The sequence below is a fragment of the Centruroides sculpturatus genome, unplaced genomic scaffold (genome assembly GCF_000671375.1).
Source record: "Centruroides sculpturatus isolate CEXI.00-Female unplaced genomic scaffold, Cexi_2.0 scaffold118, whole genome shotgun sequence".
Taxonomy (NCBI): Eukaryota; Metazoa; Arthropoda; class Arachnida; order Scorpiones; family Buthidae; genus Centruroides; species Centruroides sculpturatus.
This window is the reverse complement of record NW_019384377.1, coordinates 207,363-219,360: the sequence shown is the minus strand read 5'-3', so window position 1 is coordinate 219,360 and position 11,998 is coordinate 207,363. Positions and strand designations below refer to the sequence as shown.

General features: G+C 27.1%; 2 long non-coding RNA genes across 2 annotated transcripts in view; both read right to left on the bottom strand.

Annotated features, from left to right (window-relative positions):
* The window catches only part of LOC111617441, a 7,799-nt gene extending 2,733 nt beyond the window's left edge, over window positions 1–5,066 (bottom strand). The window contains exons 1-3 of the long non-coding RNA XR_002755413.1: window positions 4,732–5,066; window positions 4,413–4,560; window positions 3,889–4,000 (exon numbers count right to left, since the gene is read on the bottom strand). This is a non-coding gene — a long non-coding RNA (uncharacterized LOC111617441). The remainder of the gene's footprint in view (window positions 1–3,888; window positions 4,001–4,412; window positions 4,561–4,731) is intronic.
* A 5,410-nt stretch (window positions 5,067–10,476) lies between these two features.
* LOC111617433 lies at window positions 10,477–11,654 on the bottom strand. Its single transcript, XR_002755411.1, has 3 exons — window positions 11,320–11,654; window positions 11,001–11,148; window positions 10,477–10,588 (listed from the first exon to the last, which is right to left on the bottom strand). It is a non-coding gene; the product is annotated as an uncharacterized LOC111617433 (long non-coding RNA).
* Between the last annotated feature and the right edge of the window lie 344 nt (window positions 11,655–11,998).

The window sequence follows — 11,998 nt, the reverse complement described above, 5'->3', positions numbered from 1 at the left end:
AGCTATAATGTAATTATCTTAATCTTCACTATCGTTACTTTTTGCCCAGCGAAGCGGGTCCTTGCAGCTAGATTCTAGATTACTTAGAAAAACAGTCTTTTATATATATATATAAAAACTATATTACATACAAATAAAAACCCAGCGAAGCGGGTCCTTGTAGCTAGTTGATAATATTAATAATCCAGCACAATCGTTAGAGCTTCATGGAGTTAAAAAGTAACTGTATATTAAAAAATATTACGGGAGTGTGAGACTTAATTGTAATGTAAAAAATAGTTCACATGCTAATTACAAGCTATTAATAGCCGATAAACTTTTTATATTTATTGTGTTCGTATTTACGTTATTTCGAAGTAAAGAAGAGCAGTTTAAAAAATAGTCTAGAGTGTATTGTTTAACATGGATTGTACTAAGCCAAAATTCGATTGTTTCAATAAAAGTTTGCTTCCAAGTTCTTGACAATGCCTTTTATAATATTAATCATCATCGTTACTATCACGAAAGCTGATAAACTATCAATTTTGAAGTAATGCAGCAATTTTTAAGGAATTTTTTGAAAGAGATTTGTTATTTTTAGATTATTATAACAAAGGGTAACTTTATAGATATTCTATTTGTTATAGTGAAAGTTCAAAGTATTTTCTGTAGATCGGATATCATGCAATAGATCTTATTTTCAGAAAAATATAAAGAACTAAAAAGCAAATATGTCTGGTTAGGAAACAGAAAAAAATTCTGTTCGTGATGTTGACAAAAATTGTTAAGATCAACTTTGTGAATGAAATGAATTCAAACAAGTAGACCGAGATGCTGACAATACTTTTACCAAATACTCGTGACTATTTTTCGGATAAGCTTAGAGTATGTTTTCAACAACATTTTGGCACGTTGCCCGGTACAACAAAAATTGGCAAAGTAAAAAATTTTATTCTTCTATGTTCTCTCTTTTTATTCAATACTTTATATACTAAACCTTACTTTACTTTTTTATCATTTTTGTTTTATTTTTATTTTAATGACTGCTATAAACAAAATTAAAACTTACCACTATTATCAGTATTACTATTTTAAAATCTGAATAAAATTTATTTATTTTAAAATTTACCGATTATAGAATTTTTTTCTTGTTAGAAATAAAAAGAATTCGGCTAGAAAATTTCATTATGATTGATTTTCGGGTGTAATTTTAATGTAAAAAAATGCTGGACACAAAATCGAGATAGACAAGATAACTCAAAAGTCAGTTAACCAATCATTAAATAAATAACATGCAGCTGTTATTTATTTGATGGTTTACTTGTTTCTAACGAAGAAACTGAATTGCGAACAAATCAGCATGCAGCTATATCAAACCGGTGTTTACTGTCCTTAAATTAATTTTAAAATAACCTCGGTTAAATGATTTTTGGGCCACACTATACGTATTTTGGTCTGTGTATTTGGTACATATATATCTAATGTATATGTACAGGTCTGTAATGTAAAAACAAAAGTGCTGTTTCTATTTTCCCATTTTTAGTTATAATTTAGAATGGAAAGAACAAAGATAAATTTTTATCTGTAAATGGCTTATATATTTAGAAAAATATATGAAAGACTGCACATGTTGTATATTGAGTTAACAGATATTTATGAGAATTAGGCAAGATAATGTACTGTACATAAATAATAGCTAGTAAAAAGAATGGCGATTTAGTCATTGAAAAAGAATAGATTATATAAAAAAATGTGAATATCAAAGAAAAATATTGATAGTATACGATTATGTACAAGTTAAGTATAAAAAAGTATACCCTATGCGGTATAAATGCATGGACATATTCGCCATGCCAGAATCCTCGCCTTATTAGGAGGTCTCATCTCGCTAGTGAAAGCTACGAGGCAGGAAAGCTTACGGACAGGAAGTCTCGATTAACTATATAAGAACTTCCGGTCCAGACCGGAAGTCACGTTATTTCAATTCAAAAATTTTCTCCTGAACTGAGTTAGATGGATGACAGGCATGACTCCATTGTTAACAGGAAAAGTATGATGTACAGGGGCAAGTCACTACTAAAATTGAGAGCATTGTGATGAAAAATTGCAGCCTAGCATTATGATGATATCACAATAAATAATTGCTCTTTACTAATATTTTTATTTTACACTTGTATTTATAAAATGCTTCTATAAAAATTGGGTCAGAGGCCTAAAAAGTGTTTAAAACGTCCTTGAATATAGCACCGTATGGTATTGTACAGGCTAATTTTTTTCAAAGGACTAAATATGTAGTCTACTACATAGTGACGTACAGTACAGTATATACAAATAATTTGTGCAAAATGTACATGGTTATATTCTGTGTAATTTCTATACAATGCATTTATTCAGACGATAAATATGCAACTGAAAGAATGAATTTATAATCATATATAGGTTATATATATATGTTTGTGTGTACTGTACAATAATACATGTATTTATTATTTGTATGAAAAGTTACATATAATATATTTTAGAAATGTAAATAAATTTAGCATTGTATACATAAAACACCTTATGTTTGTTGTCGTTATAGAATTTCAATAAAGCTAAAACTATCCACACGAAAAGAGAGAAACGTGTATTGCTATTAAACTGAGAGAAACTGTTTTTTTCTTAAGTTCTGTTAACAAAATAATATATAAATGTAAATAAAAATTGTTCAAAAAACTATTTTACAGCTAAAAATATACAGATTTTAGTAAAAGTATTGTTCTGTACTTAAAAAGATATTTGAATGCTTAGAATATATTTACATAATTTTATTTTTACTTTATAACAATAAAAAAATAAATTTCTTTACGTATTTTTAAAAATCGATCGAATGTAAGTGATGTAAGTGACGATGCGTACGTAACTGAATTGTCTAGATAATGTTTTTAGGTCGGAGCTGACTTGCATTACTTTTTCAATATCCTCTCTTAATGTTTCTGTTTTATTTATTTATTTAAATTTCCAAAGAAAAAATTTTTATCTTTTCTCTTTATCATGATAAAGATGTTTATGTTATATAGATGTTATCTTATTTTATTTTATTTTTTGAGGAATATATATGAGAAAATTATTATGCGCATGAAAGAATGTGATGTAAACAAATTGGATTGTACACATGTTCATATTATAAATTTTAATATTGGTTTTATGCTAAGTTGGTTTAATTCGATTATCCATTAAAGTAAGAAGTATAAAAAAAAAGTTTATATCAAGAATTTTAAATTATATTTTTGAGAGAATTTTATTAAATTTAAATTTTTCAACATTTTATCTTTTAGTATTTTGTCATTTTTTGTTTATTTATAAAAATATTACTGTTATTAATTTTTATATAAATTATCTAACAATTTAATTTGAATTTTTTAATTAGAAATTATTAAGTAAAAATAATATTATCTAAAAATTCTATCGAAAAAAGGAGCTAAACTTACAAAAATAGAAATCGATACGTCATTGAAAGGTACTAGAAAATAATTAAACTCGCTCAGAAGGAAAAGTAATTTATGAAAAAAGGGCCTCTGCATGATTAAAGAAAGACGAAACTGTATTAAAAATTATTAGATATTAATAAAAATAAAGAAAAATAATCAAAGGTACGCCTATATTAAAATATGAATTAAAAAAGAAATAAAAACAGCATAAAAATATTAAAATTTTTTTAAAAAAGATCTAAATTTATATCTAAAAAAGTAAAGCTTAAAAAAAAGAATTTCTAAAAGCAGAAATTCCTCTTAGAAGTACGAATTAAACGTGATTAAAATAACAGAATTGCATAAAAAATAAATATTATTTTAGAAAAAAAAAGCGAAAATTACTATAATAAAAGTTTAAACTAAACGTTTAAAAAAAGAAAAGAAAAAATAATCTCACTTCACTGAAGTAAGTTTGCACCGTGTGATCTTGATACATCCTTTTTTGACTTTTACAAACAGAATTAATCAACAGAACGCAGATGATTGCAATAAATAAATTAATCTTCATCCTGAAAGATATTTTAATTAATTCTTAATATATTTAACAATTTAATTAATTAATAATTTGCTCAAATTTAATTAGAATCACGCGCAAAAAATTAATAATAAATTCTTTCTTCACCCCCTTTAACAAACTCATTATTGTTATTGCTAAGTTATATCTGATCTCCCTTATCTAAGGAGAATTGATAGTACAGTAATTAAATTTTTCCAAAATATTGCAATAAGAATTTAAAAGAAGAAGAATTTAATCGGAAAAGAGGATGAGAAGATAACAGATATATTGTAAATATAATTAATTTCTATAATAATATTACTCCAATTTGATCGATAATATTATAATGCCATTAAACATAATATAAAAGATCTGAAAGTATAAAATTAAATATTTATTTAATAGAAATAGCTTTAAATATTTACCTGGCAATAATCGATATAGCAAGTAATTTTCTAGGAACGGCAGGAAGAAAACAAAAAGAAAAAAGAAAGTTGAAGATGTTGATGATAGACGGTCGCAGTTAAAAATCCTTTCAGTACTTGTCACGTGGTTACGTACAACTCATCGCATCTGAGAATATGTAAAGTATACAAATATTTATAAGTGATAAGTAAAAAGACAGTTTATAAAATAACATTTTATCGATTTATATAAAATTTTGGCACGTTTCCACCACTAAAATATATCAATATACGAGAAAATTAATTTTAAAGAAATTCTAAATGTTTTAAAATATCTTACCTTAACATAGAAGATATGATTCTTTTACGAGTTCTTCACGCAAACTGTCTGTGTGTGTAGCTTGGGTTTACGTACTGTGGTTAACGGCGCAGGTGCGTCACTTAACACGTGCTCACCTGCCATACGCTGCCTCAACTTACCTGGATAAAATTAGTATGTGGGACGAAAAACTATACTAATACAATTCTGAACATCTCTTATTGTTTATCACATGTCACTGATGTATAATTGATCATGTATGCTAATTATCTCAGCAAAAATTTTAGAATCATCTATCTAACTGTTCTGGAAAAAAATTTTTGAATTAAAATAACGTGACTTCCGGTCCAAACCGAAAGTTTATATATAATTAATCGGACCTCCGGCTCCTAAGCTTTCCCTTTTGATCTCGACTTTCATCTATCTAACTCCGTTCTTGAAATTAAAGAATATCAGACAGACAGACAGTGGGAATTGGGCCCAATTTTTAAATTGCAGCCCAATCATTTTAGTAACAACGTGTAAATCACGTGACATTTTCTGATTTTTATTAACACTTAAAGTTACGTATATGACTGTATATTAGAAAGATATTTTTTTTTTTATTAGTCATAAGAAGGTATAACGATATAGAGAGGAATATAAAAATTTGTATTACACGAAAATATTCCATTAATGTGTCGAAGAAATTCTTCTTCCAGTCTACAGGATAAACTATTTAAAAATACAGTACATTCTGTATATACAGATTTTCATCTATTGATGTTTATGCAACGAGCGCATGAAGCATTAAACATGACGAATCTTATACATTATCTAATGCATAAAAATCACAGGCTAGTCTTTAATTTTGCGACTTTTTACTAAATTTTATTANATTTCAAATTGTGAAGACCATTTCCCCCCTTCAAAAAATATCTCTATATATGCATTTGTGAACTGTTATTTACGATATTTGTAATAATTTTTGTTTAATCACTTTATTTCAACTTTTTTTTGCTAATTACGTAGTCGCTCGAACTTCGTTAAAACCTTAACTGTATCCCGAACAACAACCGAAGTTGTAGGAAGAAATTCGCGTATTTTACCGATCTAGATATCCCCCTTTTTCCAAATTTTAATATCGACTCAAAATAATTTAAAAACACAAATTACAATAAAACGGTTTATTATCCAACTATCAGAAATTTTACAACGCACCAAGGAAGAGAGGAAGGAGCAATTAAATAATTACAATTATAAAGGATTAAAATATATATATATATAAATGGGGAATATCGCACTTCTGACAATCGCTGCCAGTGTGTGAGCTAAATTTGGAGAATCCGTGCTTCTCGCATGGACAACTGTATGTAGCCGGCTCACGCGTCGAAAAACCTTCTGATTTATTCGTGTACGCACCTGACGGAAAAACAAAAAGTATCGTGTATCCACAAACACTCCAATAAATAAATAGAATTGAAACGACACTTTGAAATGTTTTTCCGATGAAAATGAATAATAATAATAAGTTTCAATAAAAATAATAAAATGTAAATTGAATTTTATCATAACGAGTTTGCTTGAATTTCCTTTCTTCTGAGATCGCAGCAATGCGCGACGGGTAAGCTAGTATATATGTATAAATGGACGTGTATGTCCCTATATGTCCTTATATTTCACTTTCTAGCCAAAACTACACATCGCACATGAATGGTGTTTGTATGTGGTAGTAGCCCCAAGTCTCCATTCGTGCACTATGGTGGTTCGATAGCTATAAGGGTGCGGGAGATATGGGCTTGAAAGTGGTTGACTTCGAAGATGTGTAACAATGGAAGTGTCAACAATGGAAGTGTTAACAATGGAAGTGTTAACAATGGAAGTGTTGAGTAACAAAGGAAGTGTTAATATAAAGCGGCATGCAAGATTTACAGGCGGTTTTTTGCGTTTTTGCGGGTCCTTGCAGCTAGATTCTAGATTACTTAGAAAAACAGTCTTTTATATATATATATAAAAACTATATTACATACAAATAAAAACCCAGCGAAGCGGGTCCTTGTAGCTAGTTGATAATATTAATAATCCAGCACAATCGTTAGAGCTTCATGGAGTTAAAAAGTAACTGTATATTAAAAAATATTACGGGAGTGTGAGACTTAATTGTAATGTAAAAAATAGTTCACATGCTAATTACAAGCTATTAATAGCCGATAAACTTTTTATATTTATTGTGTTCGTATTTACGTTATTTCGAAGTAAAGAAGAGCAGTTTAAAAAATAGTCTAGAGTGTATTGTTTAACATGGATTGTACTAAGCCAAAATTCGATTGTTTCAATAAAAGTTTGCTTCCAAGTTCTTGACAATGCCTTTTATAATATTAATCATCATCGTTACTATCACGAAAGCTGATAAACTATCAATTTTGAAGTAATGCAGCAATTTTTAAGGAATTTTTTGAAAGAGATTTGTTATTTTTAGATTATTATAACAAAGGGTAACTTTATAGATATTCTATTTGTTATAGTGAAAGTTCAAAGTATTTTCTGTAGATCGGATATCATGCAATAGATCTTATTTTCAGAAAAATATAAAGAACTAAAAAGCAAATATGTCTGGTTAGGAAACAGAAAAAAATTCTGTTCGTGATGTTGACAAAAATTGTTAAGATCAACTTTGTGAATGAAATGAATTCAAACAAGTAGACCGAGATGCTGACAATACTTTTACCAAATACTCGTGACTATTTTTCGGATAAGCTTAGAGTATGTTTTCAACAACATTTTGGCACGTTGCCCGGTACAACAAAAATTGGCAAAGTAAAAAATTTTATTCTTCTATGTTCTCTCTTTTTATTCAATACTTTATATACTAAACCTTACTTTACTTTTTTATCATTTTTGTTTTATTTTTATTTTAATGACTGCTATAAACAAAATTAAAACTTACCACTATTATCAGTATTACTATTTTAAAATCTGAATAAAATTTATTTATTTTAAAATTTACCGATTATAGAATTTTTTTCTTGTTAGAAATAAAAAGAATTCGGCTAGAAAATTTCATTATGATTGATTTTCGGGTGTAATTTTAATGTAAAAAAATGCTGGACACAAAATCGAGATAGACAAGATAACTCAAAAGTCAGTTAACCAATCATTAAATAAATAACATGCAGCTGTTATTTATTTGATGGTTTACTTGTTTCTAACGAAGAAACTGAATTGCGAACAAATCAGCATGCAGCTATATCAAACCGGTGTTTACTGTCCTTAAATTAATTTTAAAATAACCTCGGTTAAATGATTTTTGGGCCACACTATACGTATTTTGGTCTGTGTATTTGGTACATATATATCTAATGTATATGTACAGGTCTGTAATGTAAAAACAAAAGTGCTGTTTCTATTTTCCCATTTTTAGTTATAATTTAGAATGGAAAGAACAAAGATAAATTTTTATCTGTAAATGGCTTATATATTTAGAAAAATATATGAAAGACTGCACATGTTGTATATTGAGTTAACAGATATTTATGAGAATTAGGCAAGATAATGTACTGTACATAAATAATAGCTAGTAAAAAGAATGGCGATTTAGTCATTGAAAAAGAATAGATTATATAAAAAAATGTGAATATCAAAGAAAAATATTGATAGTATACGATTATGTACAAGTTAAGTATAAAAAAGTATACCCTATGCGGTATAAATGCATGGACATATTCGCCATGCCAGAATCCTCGCCTTATTAGGAGGTCTCATCTCGCTAGTGAAAGCTACGAGGCAGGAAAGCTTACGGACAGGAAGTCTCGATTAACTATATAAGAACTTCCGGTCCAGACCGGAAGTCACGTTATTTCAATTCAAAAATTTTCTCCTGAACTGAGTTAGATGGATGACAGGCATGACTCCATTGTTAACAGGAAAAGTATGATGTACAGGGGCAAGTCACTACTAAAATTGAGAGCATTGTGATGAAAAATTGCAGCCTAGCATTATGATGATATCACAATAAATAATTGCTCTTTACTAATATTTTTATTTTACACTTGTATTTATAAAATGCTTCTATAAAAATTGGGTCAGAGGCCTAAAAAGTGTTTAAAACGTCCTTGAATATAGCACCGTATGGTATTGTACAGGCTAATTTTTTTCAAAGGACTAAATATGTAGTCTACTACATAGTGACGTACAGTACAGTATATACAAATAATTTGTGCAAAATGTACATGGTTATATTCTGTGTAATTTCTATACAATGCATTTATTCAGACGATAAATATGCAACTGAAAGAATGAATTTATAATCATATATAGGTTATATATATATGTTTGTGTGTACTGTACAATAATACATGTATTTATTATTTGTATGAAAAGTTACATATAATATATTTTAGAAATGTAAATAAATTTAGCATTGTATACATAAAACACCTTATGTTTGTTGTCGTTATAGAATTTCAATAAAGCTAAAACTATCCACACGAAAAGAGAGAAACGTGTATTGCTATTAAACTGAGAGAAACTGTTTTTTTCTTAAGTTCTGTTAACAAAATAATATATAAATGTAAATAAAAATTGTTCAAAAAACTATTTTACAGCTAAAAATATACAGATTTTAGTAAAAGTATTGTTCTGTACTTAAAAAGATATTTGAATGCTTAGAATATATTTACATAATTTTATTTTTACTTTATAACAATAAAAAAATAAATTTCTTTACGTATTTTTAAAAATCGATCGAATGTAAGTGATGTAAGTGACGATGCGTACGTAACTGAATTGTCTAGATAATGTTTTTAGGTCGGAGCTGACTTGCATTACTTTTTCAATATCCTCTCTTAATGTTTCTGTTTTATTTATTTATTTAAATTTCCAAAGAAAAAATTTTTATCTTTTCTCTTTATCATGATAAAGATGTTTATGTTATATAGATGTTATCTTATTTTATTTTATTTTTTGAGGAATATATATGAGAAAATTATTATGCGCATGAAAGAATGTGATGTAAACAAATTGGATTGTACACATGTTCATATTATAAATTTTAATATTGGTTTTATGCTAAGTTGGTTTAATTCGATTATCCATTAAAGTAAGAAGTATAAAAAAAAAGTTTATATCAAGAATTTTAAATTATATTTTTGAGAGAATTTTATTAAATTTAAATTTTTCAACATTTTATCTTTTAGTATTTTGTCATTTTTTGTTTATTTATAAAAATATTACTGTTATTAATTTTTATATAAATTATCTAACAATTTAATTTGAATTTTTTAATTAGAAATTATTAAGTAAAAATAATATTATCTAAAAATTCTATCGAAAAAAGGAGCTAAACTTACAAAAATAGAAATCGATACGTCATTGAAAGGTACTAGAAAATAATTAAACTCGCTCAGAAGGAAAAGTAATTTATGAAAAAAGGGCCTCTGCATGATTAAAGAAAGACGAAACTGTATTAAAAATTATTAGATATTAATAAAAATAAAGAAAAATAATCAAAGGTACGCCTATATTAAAATATGAATTAAAAAAGAAATAAAAACAGCATAAAAATATTAAAATTTTTTTAAAAAAGATCTAAATTTATATCTAAAAAAGTAAAGCTTAAAAAAAAGAATTTCTAAAAGCAGAAATTCCTCTTAGAAGTACGAATTAAACGTGATTAAAATAACAGAATTGCATAAAAAATAAATATTATTTTAGAAAAAAAAAGCGAAAATTACTATAATAAAAGTTTAAACTAAACGTTTAAAAAAAGAAAAGAAAAAATAATCTCACTTCACTGAAGTAAGTTTGCACCGTGTGATCTTGATACATCCTTTTTTGACTTTTACAAACAGAATTAATCAACAGAACGCAGATGATTGCAATAAATAAATTAATCTTCATCCTGAAAGATATTTTAATTAATTCTTAATATATTTAACAATTTAATTAATTAATAATTTGCTCAAATTTAATTAGAATCACGCGCAAAAAATTAATAATAAATTCTTTCTTCACCCCCTTTAACAAACTCATTATTGTTATTGCTAAGTTATATCTGATCTCCCTTATCTAAGGAGAATTGATAGTACAGTAATTAAATTTTTCCAAAATATTGCAATAAGAATTTAAAAGAAGAAGAATTTAATCGGAAAAGAGGATGAGAAGATAACAGATATATTGTAAATATAATTAATTTCTATAATAATATTACTCCAATTTGATCGATAATATTATAATGCCATTAAACATAATATAAAAGATCTGAAAGTATAAAATTAAATATTTATTTAATAGAAATAGCTTTAAATATTTACCTGGCAATAATCGATATAGCAAGTAATTTTCTAGGAACGGCAGGAAGAAAACAAAAAGAAAAAAGAAAGTTGAAGATGTTGATGATAGACGGTCGCAGTTAAAAATCCTTTCAGTACTTGTCACGTGGTTACGTACAACTCATCGCATCTGAGAATATGTAAAGTATACAAATATTTATAAGTGATAAGTAAAAAGACAGTTTATAAAATAACATTTTATCGATTTATATAAAATTTTGGCACGTTTCCACCACTAAAATATATCAATATACGAGAAAATTAATTTTAAAGAAATTCTAAATGTTTTAAAATATCTTACCTTAACATAGAAGATATGATTCTTTTACGAGTTCTTCACGCAAACTGTCTGTGTGTGTAGCTTGGGTTTACGTACTGTGGTTAACGGCGCAGGTGCGTCACTTAACACGTGCTCACCTGCCATACGCTGCCTCAACTTACCTGGATAAAATTAGTATGTGGGACGAAAAACTATACTAATACAATTCTGAACATCTCTTATTGTTTATCACATGTCACTGATGTATAATTGATCATGTATGCTAATTATCTCAGCAAAAATTTTAGAATCATCTATCTAACTGTTCTGGAAAAAAATTTTTGAATTAAAATAACGTGACTTCCGGTCCAAACCGAAAGTTTATATATAATTAATCGGACCTCCGGCTCCTAAGCTTTCCCTTTTGATCTCGACTTTCATCTATCTAACTCCGTTCTTGAAATTAAAGAATATCAGACAGACAGACAGTGGGAATTGGGCCCAATTTTTAAATTGCAGCCCAATCATTTTAGTAACAACGTGTAAATCACGTGACATTTTCTGATTTTTATTAACACTTAAAGTTACGTATATGACTGTATATTAGAAAGATATTTTTTTTTTTATTAGTCATAAGAAGGTATAACGATATAGAGAGGAATATAAAAATTTGTATTACACGAAAATATTCCATTAATGTGTCGAAGAAATTCTTCTTCCA